Genomic DNA, 25,029 nt, shown 5'->3' with positions numbered 1-25,029 from the left:
TATATATATATATATATATATACACGCTGTATCATTGAAGAATAATAAATAATTAGAGGTATGTGGCGCGATGCCGCGTACAGCAAATGTTTCATGTAATTTGCAACATTACTTGTTACCATGCGGTCGTTTCCATGTTGATTTACACGTTTACAAAGCTTGACAATGCATCCTTCCCAAACGAGTGATCAGTCTGGCGAAAATTATGCGGACATCACGCCCTCCGCGTGTTATGAAACGTTACAACTTTATCGTTGTAATTGATTTACGATGATCCCCGCTGAATTATGCGCCCATCGATATTCTATCATTTGCATAATGTCATTCGTTTCCGATTGGTAACCGTTATTTAACTACCTCTTGTGCACCTCTTGTATTATTTACCATAGCCGTTTTTCCACAGACGTATTGCGTATCACGATTGAAAACTTATCGTAATTCGAGGCGGATACACACCGAAAGGATAGAAGAATGAAATTTTGTTTGTTTGGAAAATTGAAGGAATAATTTATTCGAACTTGAATAGGTGAGACAGATGGATTGACAGTTATTGGAGAATTTATTAATATGATATTGTAATGTAAATTGAAGAAATGAAAGAAAATGAAAGAAACATTTGAAGAGCAATTGTTAGTATCAGTCGAAATTTCATGAAAATGAAATGAAAATAGTCAAGCTCTTTATTATTAAAACATTCTCGTTCGAATTATAAATTTTATATTATATTGGCATTGATATTTTTTTTGTAAGTTTCAAAAGTTCACATTTTAGATTCTTAATTTTTGCTAATTGATTGCCTTTGAATTGAATGATTTTTTTTTTCTAGAATATTTTAGGTTTCTTGATGTAATTGCACATGATGTATATATAATTAACATTTAAAAGATTTAAATACTTAAAAATTAAATATTATTTAAAGAATTAATATAATAATTCGAGCCTGGTTATTCGAAATGAACGATTAACAAATAAAATAAAATAATAAAATTTCGTTCCTCTCGTACCTCACAATGGAGATATTAACGCTTTGTAACGATTTGTAAACTGTGATAAAATTTATCAGAGAACAGGATACAGAGTACTTTTAATTTGTTCATTGTATATGAAAATATTAATAAATGTTTATTATTGAATAGCATTTAAAATTGAAGAGGAGAAAAATTAAAGGGAATATACAGAAGAAGTCAATTAAAAAATGAAATAAAAATTAAATATATTTACGTGTAAAAATTTATGTATTTTTTCATTTGATAATTTTCTACTATTAATAACACTTCTTCAACGTTATTAATTTTAAAGAAAATTATATTATCGTGTCTTTATTATAAAATTAAAATTAAATATAATATCTTTTATTATTTTTATCATCAATTCTATTATATTTATAAATATATACAAATCTACGTTTCATGATGAACTCAACAATAATAAACGTAGAATAAAACGTAGATTTCAAAAGATTGAAAATAATTATTTTATACGCGATATTTGCACAATATTTATTCAATATACGTTCTACAATCACGAACACGACAATTATCTGTCCCAAAACGCACAGTATCGCGATTCATTTTTCGTTGTTAAGCATTTCATCATTTTATCAATTTGCAATCGTATCGTATATGTATTTTCATATTCGTGGCACACGACCTTACTCATAATCGAATAAAACGTGCAAATATTTTTTAATTTTTTTCCAGTTTCCACGGCCATCGATACGGTTAACAAAATCTTTTTCCACGAGGATATAAAAAAAAGAGGGGTGGAAATTTCATCGTTTTTCCTCTTTTTAATTTATTTCACAATATAAGCGTAAAAATATACGAAACCGATGGAAATATAAAAAATGGCTCCGTTCAACGAAGCTGATACGATTCTCGATTATTAGAAGCTCGAGGAATTTTCATGTTGTTGAGAGAAGTTTCGTGTTATCCGATATTTCGGCTATACGAGCCACGGAACGGTGAAAACTTGAGAGATTTTGAAACGAGATCTTGGATGGATTCCAAACACCCTTGGTTCGTGATAGGCTCGTTTCGAAAAATTTTATCTCGACCGAGAAGGATTCGAGCAGATCTGATGAACCACCACCGCGTGATAAGAGGTGGGTAATCTTGTATTTTTTTAAGGGTAACTTTATATTCGAGCAAAAAAAAAAGTTTAATGTAATTCCTTTGTAAAATAATATACACGTGTATTATGTTACTTAGAAGAATTTTATTATTCTATAAATAAAAATATGTTTTCGTTTAAATGAAACGACAGAAGATTTTTTCTAACTGGGTTATAAGCATTTTTAACATTTTATTTAAGAACAGAAATGATAATTTGTGAACGTGTGATAATGATGTTTAGTGAAATTTTTAAAGGAAAATTTTTTTTGAAAGAATTTATGACTGAGAATTTTTAAATTCAATATGAAATTGTGATTTAAGATTTAATTAGATTAATTACATATATGAAAGATTATTATTACGTTTTATTATTATCTGTACGTCAAAAAAATATATTTGACCTACTTTCTGAGAAAGCATGGAAGATGAAAGAATTTACTTAATATTATGAAACAAACTTCGAGCATATACGTTTCGATATATAAAGTGGATTCAATTGGTTAGGAATATTGGTACATTCGAAATAAGATCGATCCGTGTCCTAAAGAATGATATATTCTACATGAAACCTTGAAAATCACCAAGCAGCCTTGAATATTTGAAGATTCATTCGAGGGATACTTTCCACAAACTGGTGGAAAATTTCTGGAACTGATAATGAAATATCTTTTGAATTATTCATTTCCACTTGTTTTAACATTCTTATTCAAAAAATATTCGATCAAATCCATTCAATCAAAGAAATTAATACATCTATCTAAAGAAGAGTAATTTCAAGAGTGAACTTATTATCCTTAAAAAAAATATTAAACAATTATATCAAGAATCTTAACATGGAACAGAGTCATAATTATATTTCAATTCGAAAAATTTTAAAATTTTTTACGGGGAAAGGGGACATGATTCCTTCAAATATTCAATTGGGAATTTCGAATCGATTCTTCTCGAATATATTATAAATTCCATTTCCCATAGCACGATGCAATATTCAATTCATTGCTATTTCTCTCGCTTCGATATCACTATATATATTATTTCCAACATCTATCTTCCTCTCATATTAGAAGTATTTCACTTGCCCGTCAATGATACGTCCGTCTAATACTTTTCGTATTTTTTTTCCTTCGATATTCATTCTATATATATCTCTCTCTCTCTATATCCCGTGGAGAGTATTGATATTCGTAGGTAGATATAATCCAGCATGAAAAGTGGGTGTCACTCTGTCTTGGGAATTGGAGGATTGTTTATACGTGATATAAGCGATAGTCGCTCTCTTGGAAAATTGATTTTCATATTATCGATCGGGATTGGTAATCAATATTTCTCTGTAAATCCGTAATTTCGAATCACGATATTCGATACCGTGCACTGTTCAACGTTCTATCGACCATGGAAAATGAAGAACGGCGATGTCATAGAACGTTCTTCACCCCTATTCTCTGAAATTGCAATTGAACAATGGCATAAAATTAGTTACACGAGATAGGAGTGTACGATCGATATAACTTTCCTCGAACTCATTTTGTTCAATGATGATTTTTTTTTAAATATTTCAAACATGTTTTTAAAGCGATATTGAATGTTAGAATATTAGAATAAGAATTAAAATATTATTGAACATAAGAAGTCAGAAATATTTCTAAATGACATTTTAAGAAATATTTTAAAAATTTGAGAAGTTTTTATTAAATTGAATTTTACGAAAGATTTTGGAGCGGAAAGTCATTGTGATAAATGTAGAATTTTTAATTTTTTTTAAACATAGTTAAACGATTCAGAAACTTTTAAAAGTTTCTAAATAACTTAATAAACTATCAAAAAACTTTGACTATTAAAAATTGTTTATGAAAAAATATCAATAAAGAAATAATGAATTAAATTTCATTTCACCCGATGCAGTAAATATTATATTACACAAAAATTTCTTTATTGAATGAATTGCTTGGATTTTTGTAAAATTTGATAATTAATTTTACGTTTCGCTTGTTCACATAAAAAGCGCGTTTAATAATCTTTTTCGAAAAAAGAGACATTCGATATTTGTTCGTATATATTCGATTTCAATTGATTGAGTTTTTGTTCATTATTTTTTATTTAATATTTAATGTAGAATGTAACACGAGGAAGCGTCAAATATTTTAACAACGAGAAATGTGTAAAATAATTTTAATTAGGCTTTTTTTATATAAAGAACATTTTATTTTCGAAAGCATTTAGTTTTACGCCTAATCATATTTAATTAATTTTAATTCCATCTATATCGTTTATATCTTGGCTCATATCCTTTAGGATGCATATCCAGATACAAAATTTCCATCCATAAAATTAAACATATTCTTTTGGCATTAATGAAAGCTACATATACTTTATAAGTTCCTGAATTTTCATTTTTTTAGAATATTACTCATCAAAAGTTTTTTTATTTACGATTAAAAAATATCTTATCAGGAATTTCATGAGTTATTATAGTTTTTTTACTCGTTTAAATTCACACTTATATAATCTTTATTTTATATTTTGATAAATAATTTCTTAACTAGAGTTTTACATAAATAATTCTTAAGTAATTTTATTTAAAAATTCGCTTCAGAATTTTTTAAAAGTTTGCATAAAATTTCATTTATGTTGTTTATCAAATTCGCTTTATTTCCAACAAACATGCAATAAAATTTTCATTCTTTGAAGCTGAAGAACGATCACTGTCGCGTATATTTTTTATTCCATTGCTGTCAGCAGAAATTCGCTTTGTCTAATATTCCGTTTCCTTCCTTCCTTCTTTTTTTCTTTTCTTTACGGATACTTTCCTTAATTTTTAATTTCCTTCCTTCTCCTTTTCTCTCGATTCGATTTTTCAAGTTGCGTAATTGGATGGTCGGATAGATATCTGGTTTAATTAGACACGCCATGGAAATTGTGCAGACCGATAGCTCCACTAATGGCAATTGTAATCAATTGTAAATCACTGTGCGGTAAATAACAATCGGTAAATCACGATACCTAGAACCATAGTAATAAGTCTTTGAAAGTACAGATTGAATGGGCACGGTTTAAATCGATTTTTCTATGCTCGTGTCTATCGAAAAAGCATCGTATGATCTTTTGAAGTGAATTTCGAATTTTCAATTCGAAAATTTTTTTGAAACGAGTGAAAGAGTTTATTTATGTGGTATTATATTTTTTATTTTTTTAAGTATAATTTTTTAGTTATCATAATGGAATGTTGCACGCGTGATTCTCTGATATGATAGTTGTACATTTTATTTTATTTTATTTTTTTCAAAATATTTCTAGCATATATATTTTATTTTTTGAAATTTTATTATTATTTTTTTTTAATAGCACTCAAAAAGATAAAGAGTTAAGAGTTCTTTACTATCACGAGTTATGAAAAAATAAAGGTAAATAAGGTAAGGGTGCTAGAAACAAATTTTGAAAAAAAAAAAATTTCTTCCAAAAATTGTTTACCATTGTATATAAAATTGAAAAATCATAAAAAGTTGAATTTAATATTTTTTTCTTTCTTTCATTTATCAAAACAAATAAAATTTTTACAAAATTATTGGAAAAAAAATCGTTGAGAACAATGAACATGTATTATATTATATTTTGCGATATAAAATGTTAAAAGAAATTTATTTGGTGTCAACAAAAAAAAAAGAACAGAATTTTTGAACAGAATTAGAACGATCATCCTATTTTTGAATCACTGACTTTGTATCGCAATGCTCAGTATATTCGATTTCGTGGATTGCATGGCTTTGTTTCGATCATAGTCGAGTTATTTCTTGCTGTTTTAAATACGCTCCTACAATGGAACGCTTGTTACAACGAGAAAATCCGTACACTTTGCATTGTGAAGGGCCGCGATGTTTGCGTTTCAATGAAAACGTCCTACATTCATCCCTCTTCTCTTTCTTTTTTATTTTTTACTCGCAATCAATATTCTTCTTACATCTCTGCACTTCTGTGAGAATATACAGGATTTTTTTAATGATTGATCACTTCGAATACATCAAAAGTTTTTATTTTTTTTCTTTCGTAAGATAAATTTTACAGAATTGAATAATTATACAGCATTCAAATAAATGATTTAAAAAAAATAGATTTTTTTATCTGTTTTGGGAAGATTTCAAAATTGACTTTAATTTTTTCGAAAATTAGTTTCCAAATGAAAAAATTTTACTTCACACTTTACTTATTTTCTCAAAATTCGCTTTTGCCGATAATTTTCTGCAAATTTAGCTCAGGAATTATCGAAATTCACAATTATGTAGCAATATTTTCCAGATTTTATTTATTTGAAATTTTCTCTAAACGATGGAAATAAAAATTTATTTTTTCTTCTCGACACAGAATCATCTTACATTTGCATCAACTTTTGTGATATAAAGTTGATACAATATCGAAAACAGAATTGAGAAAATTGAAGGGATCGATAATAGATTTTATTTGTTAGGAAACAATTTTTAAGGGCGAGATTTAAAAGAGTTAACGGTGAAACGAAGGGTGTTAATGGAGTTTCGATGGTGGAATGAAAACGGAAGTTATTATTGAATAGGATAACATCGAGTTAAATCTATAAGCTTTGGTGAAATTGAATTGTAATCCTTTCGCGCTATTCCACCCTTACTCGAATTTTCTTTCGTTCAACCGAATCGATTTCTCCGATAAACATCCATCCCCTTAACGAACAATCTTTTAACACGCTTTGGACTTTACGCATAAATTAAAGTCTGGCGAATTGAAAAGCTTTAAGTGTTTTATCACAAGACTCTTTAATGGACTTCGGCCTAGATTTTACCTTTTCTTTATTTTTCTCTTTTTCATTTCTCTTTTTTCTTGTTTTCTTTTTTCTATTTTATCGATATTTCGATTAAACTCTGTTAAAACTTCTGGACATTATCGAGAAAGAAAAATGAAATTTCGAAGAAAAAGAGATATAAAACGTGAATTTTCCATAATTAAAATTTTTACGAAAACAATTTTTTTTAGTTTTAAATGAAAGATAATTTTTCTCGATGTATAGAATGTAGGAACGTGTTACATTAAATGAATTAATTAAAACGTACGGTTCAGTTAAATGCTTGAGTTAAATGCGATCGATAAGAAACCCTCTTAAACTTTTGCTAATTAATATTCCAATACAGTACCTATCTTTAAAGATGCAACGATATTGTTCAAGGTTCAATCTATTGGATTTAAGAGTAATCAACTCTTTATTGCGTTAATTCTTTGATTGTCGAACATAATCAAATCATTCTGGACTATCGAATAGCTTTCAAAGATTATCGAGACAATCATTTGTGTTACGTATATATTTCTTTTAAAGTTTCTATTGAATATAATTTAAAGAATTACTTGAAAGAAAATTTTTATTAATCCAGAAAATATTAAGTTTTCCTATTTATTAATTAGTAGTTTTTTATTTAATAAAAAATTAACTTTTATAAAGAAAGAAAGAAACTTATAATGAATAGTTCAGAACCTTTCAATTAATTTTCAAATTACAAAAGTAAATAAATCAAATACTTTCATTCATTATATATTGCATAAAATCTTAAAATGTGAACATATTTTTATAATACATCCCTCTCGATTTCGACATTCCATAATGAAATATGATTAATAAAAATCAAATCGGATATGAATTTGCAGAGACAGTTTTATATTTCATTTTATTCGCTCTAAAAGAAATAAGAAAACAAAAATAGGAAGCAGAAGGAAAAGAAAAAAAAAAGGAGTAATTTCAACAATATATAAACGTTGTGAAATCGGTTACTGACTGAAAAGATTTTGTTTCTTTATTTTTCGACAGTGAAATGCTACGATGAAAAACGACCAAGACGATAAATATAGAAAGCTGACGTAGTCTTGAAATGTTATTAGAGAGAAGAAACGAGTTGGAAAACGTGACACAGTGGTAATATCGGTGGCCAGTTTGTGGAAAACCCGGATTAAAGCGCATACGTGTGACATTGAAACAGTGTATTTCGATTTATTAAAAAAAGAAGATATAAATTCGTTCAGAAAAAAAAAAACAATTTCGAAGTGATTTATTATTCATAAAAGAACGTATGTGCAGAATATAATGATAATATATTTTACTTAAATGTTTCGTGCATTTTCTCACGTTGCCATTGTGAGTATTTTTTTATTCTTTTTATTTTAAAGAATTGAAAAATGGGATGAGATGAAATATTCGATCATATGCGTAGAATATAATTTCAAATTTGAAGAATATGTAAATGCGTCAAATAATTTTGTAATATTACATGCCTGGATATTGCCTGGACATTGCAGTATCTATAAATTGTCATTAAAATATGGTAATCCCTCTATAATTTTATTTTATCATAATTTGTTTCGGTCGCATATATTTCATTTTATTTTTTATACGAATGTCCAATTTAATATTTGGTTTATATCAACCGATATGTATATAATATCCATAGTCGATGACCATTTCGAATATTGAGTATCGAATTGAGAAAAATTTGTGGATGATGTAATTAAAGTTAAATCGAAATGTACGCATTACCTGATTAAAATTTCCAATAATAGAAAAAAAAAAGGAAAAAGAAATTGTAATTTAAATCTGTAATAATATTCTTTAAAATTTGGCAAAATTAAGTAATAATTCATAATCGATGTATTATATTTAACAAAACAAAGATAAATCGGGAAATATTTTATACGCGAGAGACTACGGATAACATTGTTCAATTTTACAATAAATTCAGTCCAGTGTTAAATATTCAACGAAATTTATCCACTCCATTTACATATGTTCAAATTTAATTTTTCACGCGAATTTTTTCCTTTTCGCAAGATTGAAACAACGGCTCTCGTTCAGCGATTTAATTTATTAATTACTTACTTGCTGAGCCAACTTACCATTCGACGAAGGTTTCTCCTCCGTCTTGTACACTTAAAAAACGGCCAATAAGGGAAGTGCATTCTTGCGTTCCACGTTTCTCGTTGGAATTAAGAAATATCAACCGACAAGATAACCCGGCGATATTTTCCTTCTCACCACTTCAATCTTCTCGAATGCAATTCTCGTCTACTTAGAATATTCAATTTCGGCCACGTTTGGTTCCTCTTTCATTTATTCCGTTCCGGGCAAATTTTTCTCTTCGTTTCTTTCGTGGAAAAAAGAAAAAAAGAAAGAAAAAAAGGCAAGACAATTTTGATATCGAGAAAAAACTTACTCGATTCAATAAACTCAAAACGAAAGATACGTCGATATCGAGATGGAGCGGTTGGATCGTTTCCAAGTGTTCGTAATGGAAGTTCGAACGTTCCGTTATTCCCTTATTACTTTCTGCTTTGCAATTAGAGTTTGAAATTGAAAACTGGATACAGTTACTTGAATTTGATATTCGAATACATTCGATATCCTATCTTTCAATTTTTGTTTTATGTTTGCAATAAATTATATCTTACTAAAGTTGTGTAATTTGTAATGATATTGATTGATATTTTTATTGATATTTCAAAGAGAAAAATGTCGCATCATCGGGAAACAAAAGTTTGAAATAGAAAATTGAAATCACTTGCATTTAAATATTCGAATATCGTTCTAATTTCGAATTTTTTTATTTTATCGAGAATACTTTGTTTGCGATATTTAATTTGTTATAGTTTATAAAAAATACATTTGTGTATTCTAAAAAAGAATATGTTACATCGAAGGAATTACTATAAAATACTATGAAGTAAAAAGTTTCAAATAGAAAAGATATATTAGAAAATTTTATAAGCAAAATTGGATGGCATAAAATTTTTAGTAGACGTGATAAATTATATTTAAGAACATGGAAGATGGAAGCTATAAAATATGACAGAAATTTTTTTAGGCAAAAGAATTGGAATATTTTTTTACATTTCCCGCATCTTTTTACATAAACGGTGTGGATGACGTACGAAAATAAATTTTAACTTATTTTCATTTTAGCATCGCGTTAAACGATAATCAATTCGTATCGTAAGCTCTATCGCAACAGAAAACCTGGTATAGAGGTAAGAAACTCGATAAGAAAATTTGTGCATCGTGGCTCGCGCATCAGCGTACACTTTGATGTGATTTTGATGGCTGACATCTTTCTTCTAGAAACCATTAGATGCTCACTTTAATGTATTACGTATTATAGTTCTTCCTATGATTTTTGTTCAATTCGTTTTTCATTAAATTTCAATAATAAATTTACGTCTTCTAAACTTCTTTGGAAGTTTTGAAAATCTCTGCAATTTAGACATTCTGTATTTCAAATTATTCATCGTGTATCGTGTACATTTTTATTCATATTTTTCTCATATTTCGCGTTATAGAGAAATGAAAAATTTGTAAAAAATTTACAATAGAAAATTTTTTTCGCTGTGTACTTCGAAATTCTTTTTTTATTTTATATGGGAAAAAAAAGGAGAAGAAAGAAAATATATAGATGGAATTTTTTCGTTTTCTCTCTTTCACTTTCGCGGATAAATTTAGAACGAATATTTCGAGACAAATATCAATGAAAAATGATTTCGCTTGTGTCGTTGAATTGATATTTGAATCTTTGCAATAGTAATCGATTTTTATAATGTTTGTTACATTTTCTTTGCTTTTTTTTCTTTTTTTCTTTTTTTAAAAAACATAGCTAGGATCATGTATTTATATTGAATATTTTGTATGCGTGAACAGAGAGAAAATTGTATTTAGTAACAAAGGATTTTATAGATATCTTTCGAGATATCTCTATTCTTTCGAAAACATTTTATTTTTAGATACTTGTACTTGTACTAATGCAAAAAATGTGATACAAGATTTAATAGAATATAGCTGCAAATTGGTAGAATATTTTCTTATAAAAAGAAAAAAGAAAAAGAAAGAAAGAAAAAAGTAAAAGCAGAAGAAATTGGAGAACAATTGTAAAACTTCATGCGACAGAATGAATAATGTGAAATGAATTATGCTGAAAAGATTTTAAAAAACTATGGATAATTCTATATTTAAAAGATGAGTTATTTTTCACGAAGATGATAAATTTAGAGGGAAATAAGAAAACAGTAAGAATTATGGAAATATCGTATAGAATTTTCTTAAATAATATTTTATGAAAGTAATCAAATTTTTTTGGAATGGAAAAGATCTAACTGAGATTACTTTTCCTGAGTGCCAAGATTGATACTCGAACCGAATAATAATCAATATTACTCCATCTCAATAACTTCCTTCTTAAGAAATTTATATGTGACGGAATATCTATTGTCAATTATAATAAATCTAATCTACGTCATTCCTCATTTATTTTATTTATGAGAGAAATTTTATTATATATATTTATTATATTTTTAAGAGAAATCAAACGTTAAATTGCAATATTATCAGACTCATTACAAAAAAAAAAATAATTTCTATTATTTCACAATTTCTTAATAATTTCTTACAATTACATTATAATACTTAATATATCCATAAAGGAAAAAAAATTGTATAAATATCTCTTTTTATTTGATTATTTTACAAATTAAAAGTTATCATCAGGTGTATATCATAAATACAAAATATTTTTACAAAATCGCAATAATTATCAATTTTTACCAATATTTATAATTTATCACTATTTATTAATTATCAGCAACGACATTTCATACAGCAGTATTATAATAATAATAATATTTCGAAAATCTACGTACATCACATTAAACAATACCATTAACCAATATTATAACGATTTCATTCAATATCGAGCCAAATTGTTGCCAAACAACATTCATCAAATTGTTATACATATGCAACCGCATGTATCAAATCTCGAAAAGAAGAGAATGTAATTTCGTTTCGAAACTTCACGAAATGCCACACGAGATCAGCGTTTCACTGGGATGTGAAGCACTGCCGGTGTTGCTTTCTCTCTTATAAAGGGGGATAGATTCGTTTCTTTGTCGGTGAGCATGTGGGTCATAGCCTTTATCGAGCAACCGTGAAAGAAGGAACGTCCCGTGATTGCCACGATATTCGAGCGTGCTTCGATGCTTTGATCATAGACAAGAAAAGAATCACGAGTCCCCTCGAATTGTCATGGATGGGGGATAGATGAGGGAAAGATTCAGTATATCTGGTACAATCAGCACGAAACGACATTTCATGAAATTTCGATGAAATTATGGCCGTCAGCCGAAATTTTTCTTCGAAGAATGGAACGAAAAAGGAGACTGATTGTCTGAATCGAGAATCTTGGCCGTGTGCGGTGTTCGAAATTGGCGGTCAGGTTATCCGATGGACGAAGCTGAACGAAGGAATACGAACCGGGAAGTTGAGGATGATCGTATTACGTGTCCTGGTATTTTCAATTTTCAATTTATCTTGACGTTTAAGGGTGTTATTTTCTTACACGTGATAAGGTGGATTATATATAAAATAGTTTCCTGTTTATTTGAAACCGTATTTCTCATAGTTCATAGGTTATATGATCGTTACTCGACTAAAAACTTCGTGTATATATTGATATAGTTAGTTTCATATAAGATAATCTTAGTTTTTGAAAATACAAAATTATTTTCGTTTATTTTTAATTAAAGTATAAATAGAAAAATTATTATTTGAAACAGTATTTTTCGTGATTTATGATTTGATAAAATCTTCTTATGGGTTAATATAATTAGTTTCATCTAAGTTGATTTTACTTTTGAAAAAGTAATAATATTATTTCTTTTATTTTTAATAAAAGTGAAATTATAAAAAACAGCAGATCTTTAAGTGAAGAAATTGTTTCGCGTCTGGGAAATTAATATTCCAAGTAATGAGTTCATTCGTACTTTAGAGTTAATAAGTAAGCGCTAGATTTTTATTTCTATGAAATATTTTCAGAGCTGGATTTTTCATAATTTCGCAAAATATTTTCAACATTAAATTTTTGTGATTTATATATTTTTTTGAATTTAGTTTTCTCTTGATTTATAATAAATTCATGTTAAATCAAATAATGAAAAATCAAATATTTTTTTGAGGTTATGCATTAGATTTTGAATCATTCGAATATGAAAGATTTTAGTCAGGTTTGATTTTTTTTAGGATGGAGGCTATTTCAGTTGAAAATTCATTTACAGCATCGATTTTGTATCATATATCTAAATTGCTTTGTCGCATCATTTGCATTTTTTTTTTGCATCTAACTTCGTTAGATATAATCAATGCATTTTCAGTCTCGCAATTTTTCTCGTTCATTGATTCGAAGACTTGATTGCAGTTTTTGATTCAATTCTTTTTCTGAAAAACTTTGACATTTTATAAAATTTCAATAGAAAATTTTTCTACATAACATGCAATTTGCATTATATAGTTTATAAAAAATGTATATATTGTAAGAATATAGTAATTAAAAGCATTTTGCAATTAAATATAAATTAAATATTCTTATTTGATGTCAGTTTGATAATTCGCTTTAAATTTTCGCTTTAACAGGTTATATTAAGTTTATATTTTAACTCATCTAATTAGAAATTCAATATTAATATTTAATGATTATACAATGATGGTCCGTTCACACAAATTTAAATAATTCGTTTTCAGGTATCGAGAAAAAATTTAAAGACACAAAATTTATGCGAATTCAAACGAGCAGAAACTTGAAAATTATTTAACACGTGCGAGAATTTAATCTCTGCGTGATATTGTATAACGTGATACATTATGCTCCCTAAATATTATGCTGCTTAACCTAAATTCTCTTTGTCTTCATGAGTTGCTTTATTAATAAATTTCTGGTGTATGTTAAAGGCTCTGCCACGAATATCTCATGATCTTAATTGAAAATACTTTTTAATTTTCATTATTGATTTATCAATAACAACAATCTTGATTAAATTAAATTAAAAGGCATCGAAAAAAATTGATTTTGATAAAAATTTATGATTTTTAAAATAATTATTTTATTTTATGTTAAATTTTATCTCAATCATGTAATACAAATGATCAATCATATATAAATTATATAATGAAAATTAAAATTAAAATTCCATAAATTATCGTGTTTTTATCTATAATTTGGAAAAACTTATTACAGTTTTATTTAAATTTTAGCTTTCAAAATGCTTTAATAGAATAATATTTTTCCTGAATTTTCAAATGATATGTTAAAGAAAAAATATCAAGCAATTGATCAATGAATTTTTTGATCAATTTTTCTTACTAACGCATTGCAATGCCTATCTATCTTATTATACTACTTCCAAAATACGATACCCGTTTTCATTTCACGATTTTTGCGCCAAATTTATCGATAATTGAACAAAAACGAATGGCGTTCGAACGCTTTTCCAGAGAAATGAACTTTTAAACGGAACAAAAAATATTTATAAAATCTTGGCAAGCATATTTCATCTTAAACGTTTTATTCGTATTTCAATTTTTTTTATTTCAGAAAAGAATTCTTAATTAATTAATAATGAAGTAATTATCATTTGGCAAAGTATGTCATTATTCTTATTTCTAAAAAAAAAAAAAATGAAATTTGAAACTAATTTCATGTTATTTTTATGTTAAAGACATTATTTTATTTTATGGAATCAATAAAGGATAGACATTTATCAGAAATTTAATTGGGCAAAAAAGATAAATATTATAAAATTAAGAAGATAGAATTAAAATTGAAATAAATGAATAATATTAGAATTTAATATTTCTAGTCAAAAATATAAATAAAATATAAAATAAGTAGATTTTATGTGCTGAAATATTACTTATTTCCACAAAAATCCCTTTAAATGACTGAACCCGTCATTCATTCTTTGTTCAATCTCTGATGAGGGTAGACGTTCACGCTTCTTTTACACCATTCTTAATATTACTTAAATTCAAACGATTTATTTCGTTTATGTCGTTTAATTTATAGAATTATTATTTGAATTTTAAATTTCTATATAATTTATTTAATTATTATAAATAAATAATATATAGATTTACTTTTTAAGTATTTTTAATACAATTATGTAAGATGATTCTGATTCGAAATTCAATTTATTAAACTATTAAGATTTGTATTTATTTTATCAATTATCCTATAAATTATTTAAATTGTTTAATTTTTTTTCTAGATGATAATAAGTTATAAAAAATTATTTATTATTTATTAACAAAGATTCATCTCTTTGTCATAGTCCTTCAAAGTAGTCTCGAATCTTTCACCATGATAATTACAAACTTTACCCACTGATTTCTTTCTCACTTCACTATCAAAACTTTCATAACTTGCTTCTTCTTGATCTCAAAGATCGAATAAAAAGTTCAGAAGGGAAATTAAGAAGAAAGAAGAAGAGCCATTACATTTATCGAAGATTTAATCATGGAAATTTAGCATTCTTCCCAGATAAAGATCCATTCCGTTCAATTAGATGAAAAACTTGGAAGATAGTCAGTTATAGTTACGATTGTTTTCTAGAATTGAGATAAATTTCAAGACAAGCAAGAAACATTCTTGAGTACTATTCAAAGAAAATTTTTGATTAGTTAAATATTATATTATTCAATTATCAATTGGAATAATAATTTATTTTATTGAAGATTTCATATTTGAATAAATACAAATTTTTTTTTGTAGTATTTTATATTATGTATAAATCATAAAAGAAATTATACATACAAGTATAATTATAATTCAAATTAAAAAAAAATTATTTAAGGACAATTTATTCGAAGATCCCAAAATTATTTGAACATAATTTATTAATACAAAATTATTTCTTAAATAATTATATTATATTGAACGAGATGTGTTCGAGTTAATCAAAAAATGAAATGTGCAACCATGCTAAAATTTCGAATGTAGGCATGGAAACAGCCTTCTGAATACTTCACCTAAGTCTTTGAAGTAAATTGTAACCTTTGTGACTCCATTGTAGAAGAGATTCTTGACTTGGCTTTACGTAACTCCCATTCTTTCTTTAACGCTTCTTGAACTCTTTCACTCTAATAGAGCCCTTTGACTTCGCCTTTGGATGAAATTTTAACGTTGTATCTTTGATATTGTAAACAGAATTTAAAACTGTTAATAATAAAATATACGATTTCGTTACAATATTTTATCGGCAATGAAATAAAGCATTATTTTAAAATAGAAAATCATAGTGGTTGCAATTTCATTGATAAATGGTCTGATTTTATTTTATTTATTCGATATTTTATTCCAATGGTTGGAGGATGAATAATATAAAGCATATTTGTGCCAAACCATTTCATTATTGAAAGTGAAAAATATCAGAATGAAACTTCGAGATTTTTATTGTTAAATGTTTATAAATTTTAGTATGAAGTATATTAATATGAAGTATATCTTTACAAAACATTAAAATGGATATGATAATATAATTCATTCAGTAAAGCTTTCGTGAATGAATTATGAGATGCACAATTTGCGATAATGATGTATTTTTCATTAGATAAATTATTAAGTTGCATATGTATAAATTAATAGTTCTTTTTTTATTTATATTTCATTTTTAAACTTTTGATAAAACAATTTTAATTTTATTTAATTTAAAGAAAAAATTAATTATTTTTTCTTTTTACTTTCAATAGAGTCGGATAATTGTTAATTAAATTTCATGCTGATTATGTAAAAAGTATTATGTAAAAAGTATAATTTTTATTCTTTATTAGAAAAAAATTAGTAGAGACAATATATTTTGCATAAATTTTGTTAATATTACAAGTTTAATTAAAAGTGTTATGGGAAAAGATCGATCTTTGAGTTTCTTGTTTGTTATTTTTGTTTGACGAAATATTCTATTTGAAAAATAGATTACTAGCAGATCTAATAAAATTCTAATAAAATTTTAAAAAATAGTATACATTAATACACATTAAGTAAAAAAAAAGAAATATTCAATATTTTTATTTGTTTCTTATGTTTTTGATATGAAAATTCAAAATTTTATTTATTATTTTATTTGATTACGATAATTCTGTGTTGTGATATAAAATTTACGGATACATAACTTACAATTTAATTTTATTATAATAATAAATATTATGCTTTGATTTTATATATATGTATAAACGAAAGAATTTTACATCAAGAAATATTTATTGAATAATCTAAGAAGAATTTTATTATTTTTTTTTCAGAAAAAAGCCTTTTAGATATCAACGTAATTTCTCAAAAATTTCTTTATTACGACATGGAACGAAGATTTTTGTCGTTCCAAATGCGCGCGGAGAGTAATTCTGGTTTTAACGTCTTAAGTTCCGCTCAACGACTGCAATTACCAGAAAAGCAATTTTTGTCACAAATGAATCCCTGCTACCTCTGCGGTCCGTCCAATATTAAATATGAACTCTGCCATAGAGGGAATCTCTTCATTATCGATAACTATATTTTTATAAATAAATTTATTACGAAAATTCTACAAAAATTAGGAAAATTTATTATTAAACTTAGGTGACGTTCGTGCCTCACAAAATTGAATTGAACCCCTTGGTTCTCAAATTTTTTATTTTTCCTTGAAATTTTAAAACGTGAAATTTTTTTCTAATAAATTGCAATTAACGACAAAAATAAATATCTGATGTATCTTGTATGAACTATATATCTATTTTTCTATAACACAATGTAATTTTCAATCCATAGAAATCACCAAGTAATACATCGAAATAACACATATATTTTCTCCATACGTGTCACGTACACGTAAAAATGAACGTTAAAATGTTAAGACAAACTTTCTGAAACTGTTATTATAGAAGACCAAATCGAAACATATTTTCTTTCCTATAAAAGTATTTTATGACATTGTCCACCGGCGGTTACAACTCGTGGCCCATGTTCCTTTCTAAATTTTTGCTTCCATTTTATTTTCCTCGATAAAGAAGCCGAGAATCCTATTTAAAGGAAAATAAATCCTGTAAAAAGGTACAAACTCTGAGATATTATTTAAATCCGAAGATCGTAAGTTTTCCACGGGAAAACGAGAAAATGCTATATTGCCGAATGATAAATCCAATGTATATAAAACGGTTTCTGTCGGTTTTGGATAAAAGTTTGAATCGGTTTCGGATAAAAAATAGCCGATTTAACTGGAATATGGATCTCGAATCTTAAAATTCAGACTGATGACATCGAGAGAAAGAACTCCAGTTTAATCGAAATTATAGTTTGATCGAGGGAATAAATTAATTATTCAAATATAAACTCTCTAACATAACACGATGGCTGCAAGGATTTATAAAACGAGCGAGAAATTGTCCTCGCGTGGCATAAAATTTAAAAAAGAGGAGGCTTAGAGGATTATTCGATGGATATAAGGATCGATTTTTACCATGATGGCGAAATTTAATAGGCTGAGTTCAATTGCGATTCGCTATTCATCGAGAGAATTGCGAAATTTATAAAATAAATTTTGAATCTAAAATTCTGATATGTTATTATCTCATTTTCATATGTCGATTCAATAATAAAATTATTCTCACTATGATTCAAATTCACAGATCATAATTATATCAAATTGTGAAATTTTGAAATCTCTGAATCGATTATTTCTTTGTAAAAAGTAATTCTCGTTTGTAAAAAGAAGAAAATAAATAAGTCGTGATTTAGAAGGAATGGATGGAACAAAAATGGCGGAAAGGGAATAATAATCGTGGAAGTGTTATATATAGATGTGACAGGAATAATCGATGATAGGGAAAATAAATGTTTCTCTTAGGACACTTTGCGGTATTTGTAGAAAGAACGGGCGGTAACTTTTGGATTTATGTTGTAAACTTGCGTAAGTATCTGCGTTTCGAGGGTGGAAAAAGGGAGGACCACAATGACCAATGTTTGTGGCGTTTCTGGGGCAAAAACGAGTCGTAACTTTCAATGGTTGACAACCGTCACGCATTTAGTTATACCATTAATCTCATTCCAATACACATTCATCTCTTGCGAAAAATTTTTTGAATCCTACGTAAAATCCTTTTTTTTTTTATTTTATTTTTCAATTTGAAAGTATAATGATTTTACTTGCGAAACGAGTCGTGTGCACAATCATCGTTTTCTTCTTGATAAATTATTGTTGAGAGAATAAAATTTTCGAAAGAGAATCGAAAGGGAAATTTATTCTTGAATTTTCCAAGAAATGTTTCAGATACTAATTTTGAATTTCAAAATGCACAATTTTCTTGGGAGGTAAAGTTGCAAGAGTTTTGAATCATTACCAACAGGTGGTGGAAAGCGAACTTCCACTGCAGCTGTTAGAAAATTTCTCGCCGATTCAATTCTTACGAGAACCTATTACGAAATTATTTAAGAATTCAGTTTTATTCTTAACAAGATGACGTTACATTTTTTGCAATTTATTCTTATAATTTACATCTGTTGTTAATCAATAGAAATTAATAAAGGCCACAATCAATAACAGTTTCATCAATCAATCTTAATAACGAGCAATTCGTTTTGAAGAAGAAGAAAGAAGAAGAATCAAATTCTTTTTAACAAGAAAGTGAAATTTCGCGAGTGTATAATTTTTTCCAGCACTTGTTTTCACGCTTATCTCGAAATTTGCCATTCTTCTCATCTTTCCCTTCTTTTTTTCGATATTTCATTACTTCATAACGAGCGCGAAAACTTTTTTTCCAACAATCGTTCTCGCGTTCATTTCGTTGTTTCCAATTTTATTTTATTTTCCAATTTTCTTCGTATATATGTATATCGTCACTTTGCAACGAATGCAAAAAATTTTCCTAGTGATCGTCTTCATTTCGTCGTTTCCTATTCTTTCCACTTTTTCCTCCATTCTCTCTTTTCTCCTTTTTTAATATTCCATTCCTGTGTACGTGTGTACAGTTCGCGCAGAATGGCCTATAAAAAAAGCAATTCTAATTGTTCGCTCATGTATCGTATTCGCATCGACAATGAAAATCTGTCGAACGAGAAGAATCGAAAAAGAATCGGCGTGAACAAATTTTTCGAGGATCATCGCGTTACGGATAAAAAAATACCGCGTTTCGAATCATTCAACGCCTATGTCGAAAATCAATTTCGATAACGCAAGAGAAAAATGCGCGGAATATTTCTCTGTCAATTTATTTTATAAGCGTGTGATTATATTTCTGTTACGGTAACAAAATATTTCGTGCAAAAATAATGTTCGACATTGCAATAATATTTTATTGTTGTTATAAAATATCGTGAAATATTGTTATAATACATTATATATGTAGAATATAAGCGTGAAAAATTATTGGACTTTTCGAAAGGATTCAATATTGATATTTTTCGATCGGCACAAATTATTATTATTATTATTATTGTTATATATTAAATCGTCAAATATTATGAAAAAAATATTATCGGAAGGAACACGGATAACGGGCGAGCAAACAACGAAACAAATCCACGTAACACAGATTATTCAGCATTGAGTTAAAAGCACGCTATTCTAGAGTCAACATTTCGTATAAAAGGGTTGTATTTGCACGAACGACGACATTTAATAATATACGAATCGTTTGACAATATAATTCCAATTTGAATCGTAAAAATAGTTACTTTGAATGCAAGTGGAATTTTAAATTTAATTTTAACTTAACCATCATTGTAATATTGTAACAAATTCGATTGAATTTCTTTTGACATTTCAATTACAATAGACATAAATAATCAAGATTATTGTTAATGATATTTCATGGCGATGATTTCGTGCAAATTTACTCGTTTCGATTATTATCAATCGATGTTCTGCATTCAATTGTTCTCAAGGGCCTCTCGATATTATCGGTTTGGATAGAACAACATGGCCGCGTTTGTAGAATTAATGAAGGGATGAAATTACATCTTCATGTTTGAAATTATGTGTTCATGAATTGATGATTGAGAAATGAACAGTTATTTTCTATGTTCTTCGTTTTTTATTCTTTAGAATTTAAATTTTTGTTCTGCGTGTGATTTGAAAGAGGATTGAGATTATTTCTAGTGAAATTATTTTTATAGAAAATTTTCTAAATATAAAATTCTTTAAATGTAAATTTTGATTTATTGTAATCTCTTGATTAGGAAGATTGAAAATAATTGAAAATGATGAATCACATTGGAACTTAGATAATTCTTGTTTAATATAATCACTTTTTAAAATGTAATTTCAAAAATGAACAATTTAAATATGTATGGTATATTTAAATTATCAATAGAAAATAATATTATTTCATTTTAGTAATTTTTTAAGTAATAGTAAATAATTTTATTTTAAATTACATTTTATGCAGACCTAACTATTCAAAAAGTTATAAATTATTTCTTTTGGAAACTGAAGTAAAAGAAAATTTACTTCAAATTTATGAAAATTTATACATGAAAATTATGACGATTCTTTTTCCCAAAGGTTTTAACATTCCTTTGAGTTTCTTAACGCATTTTATATGTCCATTTTATCTGAAAATGTGGCCTCACTGAATGGTTACAATTTTATGCAAGTCGCATAAAGCGAGCCCTAAAATTTCACGAAGGGATTTCCCTGTTAACCTTAACAGTTTCGAGGACAAAGCACGTTTTATATGGGCCACTATGTGTATTTGGTCATATTACGCAAGATATATCGAGATTCTGGTGTATATTTCTTAAAGAAAAAATAGACTTTTTCTCTTTATTATTACATATGAAAAAATGGAATATTTTCTCTGTAAGAGAAGATATTAATTACAAGTAATAATATTTAATAATAAAATTTATTATATTTTTCCATCATCTCTTCTATCAATAATTATATTAAAGTTTTAAAGGAATATTGGAAATAAATTAAAAATCCTTTGTCTCAATATTTAATTTGTTACATTTGAAATTTCTTTTTAATACTTATATTCGAGCAAAAGTAATGAATGAAATAATGATTAATGAAATAATTTTTTCACGAAGAAAGAAAGGAAAAAAGAATAAAAGCGAAATTGCAATGCGCACAGGTTGTCTGCGGTTTCAATCTCGGAACAGGTCAATTCCGAAACATGACTAGTTGTTCCCGACATTTCCATCGAAACTTTCCAACGATTTCGTGGTACAAGCGAGCGCACAATGTTCGAATAATAGACTCCCGTTAAAATCGACTACTTTTCACGGATATCCATAGTTTTCGATCAGTCTGCCAGATGGAATGTCAATTCCGATGGTGGTACGGTTTTGTTAATAGAGGTATAAATAAGATAAATCATTCGATTGATTTTTCTTTTATATTGAATCTTATTTCATTATCATTATTGTTATTTTTATTTTTTAAATTGTTATTTAATTTTTTAAAAATGCAATAATTATTTTTATGTTAACAGGATTATAATCGTATTAATTTTTGATGCGAGATTATTATATAATCGAAATATATAGAAATTTTTATTTTCTTTCTCGAATATATTTCTTCGAATTTTTATTTCTATTCAGAAAATTTTAAATTAAATATTTATTTTAACAAATCGTTCTGCAATTTTCTTTTTGTATTTTTTGAGAAGGTAAAAAAATTATTCAATGAAAGGTAATAAATTTTATTATTCCTTCCTGGTTTCTCTCTCTTTCTTTCTTTCTTTCTCCCTTCTTGTTCCCTGTCATTCTTTTTCTCTCACTCTCTATCTTGCTTATACTTTATTTATGCATACATTTATTAAAAATTCCAACGCGATCGATAACAGAGTCATTTTTAACAGGATGAATTCTTTCAGGATCAACAGGCAGTTCTTTAAAAATCAATCTTATTCCATATATACATATATAATTTTATCACGTGAGAATTAAAAAAAATCACGTTTATCTAAGAGATGCTGAAATAATTGCAATTTTTTATATTTCAATTGATTTCTCATCCCTAAAATCTATATCTTTCCTCCATCGAACAAAAATAAAGATTTGTGTTCGAAAAAAGAAAGAGAGAGAGAGAGAGAGAGAAAGAGATGAAAAAAAGAGAAGAAAAAAAAATGGTACGTTCACTATTATGTCGACGAAGAAAAGTTTTAATTAAGAACATCGGTATGTGATTTTGTCCCACAAAAGGGAATGGCGCGTCGTTTTTCTGCGTCAGCTTTTTGTTCAAGATCTCGAAAATTAATTTGTCACAGAATTCCTTCGAATCGATTGGAAATGTTCGAGGTAGAAAGGTGAAGGGTGTCTCACGTGTGGTGTGTATTAAAACGATAGAGGATTTAGGTTGGTCCAATATTTATTGAGGCGGAAGATCGAGAATTGAATTGGAGATTATTATAGATAGAATTATTAGCGATTTATTTCAATATTTTCATGAGAGGAAATCAATTGAATTATTGCACAGGAATGCGCGAAGCTTAATCTCTTTTGTGTGTTGCGCGCGAACAAATTTATTAAAACCGGAAGAGAATAATATTATTTAATTTTTCTACCATATATGTTCAATATGTATTTATAAATTATTAGGACAAAAATATAATAAAATTTTCAAGCGTTTGGAAGGATTACGTGCGATTATCGTAGTTTTTCGAATTGAATTCTGGCAATATTTTTAAAAACAATTAAAGATAGCTATCTTACAATTACACGTATTATATTTTCTAATCATCAGATTACATATTTATGCAAAATAAAATTCTTACAAATAGATGTTTAAAGAAATACAGCTTAAATAAATGTTTCGTTCATTCTTCAAATTTCATAATACTATACTTTAATTATTTTATTTTTTTTTTTTTGTCATATATTCTATCGACTCTTTCACATTTTACACATTACATAAATAAATATTCCCAATAAATACTATAACAAATAAAATTCTTCAAGTTATTCTAAATAACACAAGTAAAACACAACGATAAAAATTCGAACGGTTAAGATCGTCTCGTCGTGGAGCGAGAGATAATTAGAATAGAATTGAAGTGGGGATATTTCAGATCGGTTTAAGCAGAGTCAGAGGATTCATTTCTTCGAATATTTCTTTGCCTTCTCTCTCACAGTGGAGAAAAGGAGACGACGCGAATAAGGGGGAGGGAAGGAGGGGGGAGAGAGAGAATTGGTCGAAGAAGTTGGAAAATCGCGCGAGCTACGAATTCAATCAAAGAACCGTGGTTATTAGACGATTCGAGGGATTGAAAGAGCGCCGAAGCTCGATAACCAGGCTGGAACGAGCTGCGCTCAATGCGGAGGGCCGATTATACGCGGCATTTCGGCGACGTTAGTACGAGGAAGATCACGATTTGATGAACTTTCCGGCTAAGCAGATTAAATGGAAGCCGTGCTTCGAATGAGTTTCTTGCAGCTGCTCCTTTTGTTACTATTTCGTGGAAATAATAGAAATTGTAAGATATTCGAGTCTTTATATTTTTGTGTATTGATTTGAAATTGAAATAATCAGTGTTTTTCTTTTTTTTTTTTTTTATTTTTTGACAGAGACCTTTAATTGTGATGGATTTTAGTAATTTGTTCAAATGAGAACGTTCTCTATTTATTGATTTATTCGTGAAATATAATATCAAATTGGAAATTATTATTTATTTGTAATTAATATATTTTGTGAAATTAGATACAGATAAAGAAGAGATATAAAAATCAAGTGTTTATTATATTATAATTTAGAATTAGCATTTTATCAATTATTATTTTTATATTTTAGAATAGAATATGTTTTTGTTATTCTTATATCAATTTCTTTTGTAATAAAATTTATTTTTTGAAGTATTTTACGAATTTATTGTTTAAATGATCGTTTCCATTTTTAGATATTATATCGTAAATAATTGAATCGCCATAATTTCAAAATATAATAAATACATTATAAAATATAATAACAAAATAAAAATTGAATTTGTGTTTTTAAAATATTTAAAAAAGGAAATACAAATCAAACAAGCATAAATCTTTCCATAGAATTTATTTAGTTTCTAATTCTAGTTCTAGTTTTAGTTTCTAGTTTCTAGTTCTAGACAAAAAAATTGCAAATGCAACATGTCGGT

This window comes from Apis dorsata, unplaced genomic scaffold, assembly GCF_000469605.1.
Source record: "Apis dorsata unplaced genomic scaffold, Apis dorsata 1.3 scaffold_1, whole genome shotgun sequence".
Classification (NCBI taxonomy): domain Eukaryota; kingdom Metazoa; phylum Arthropoda; class Insecta; order Hymenoptera; family Apidae; genus Apis; species Apis dorsata.
This window is presented reverse-complemented; position numbering follows the sequence as displayed.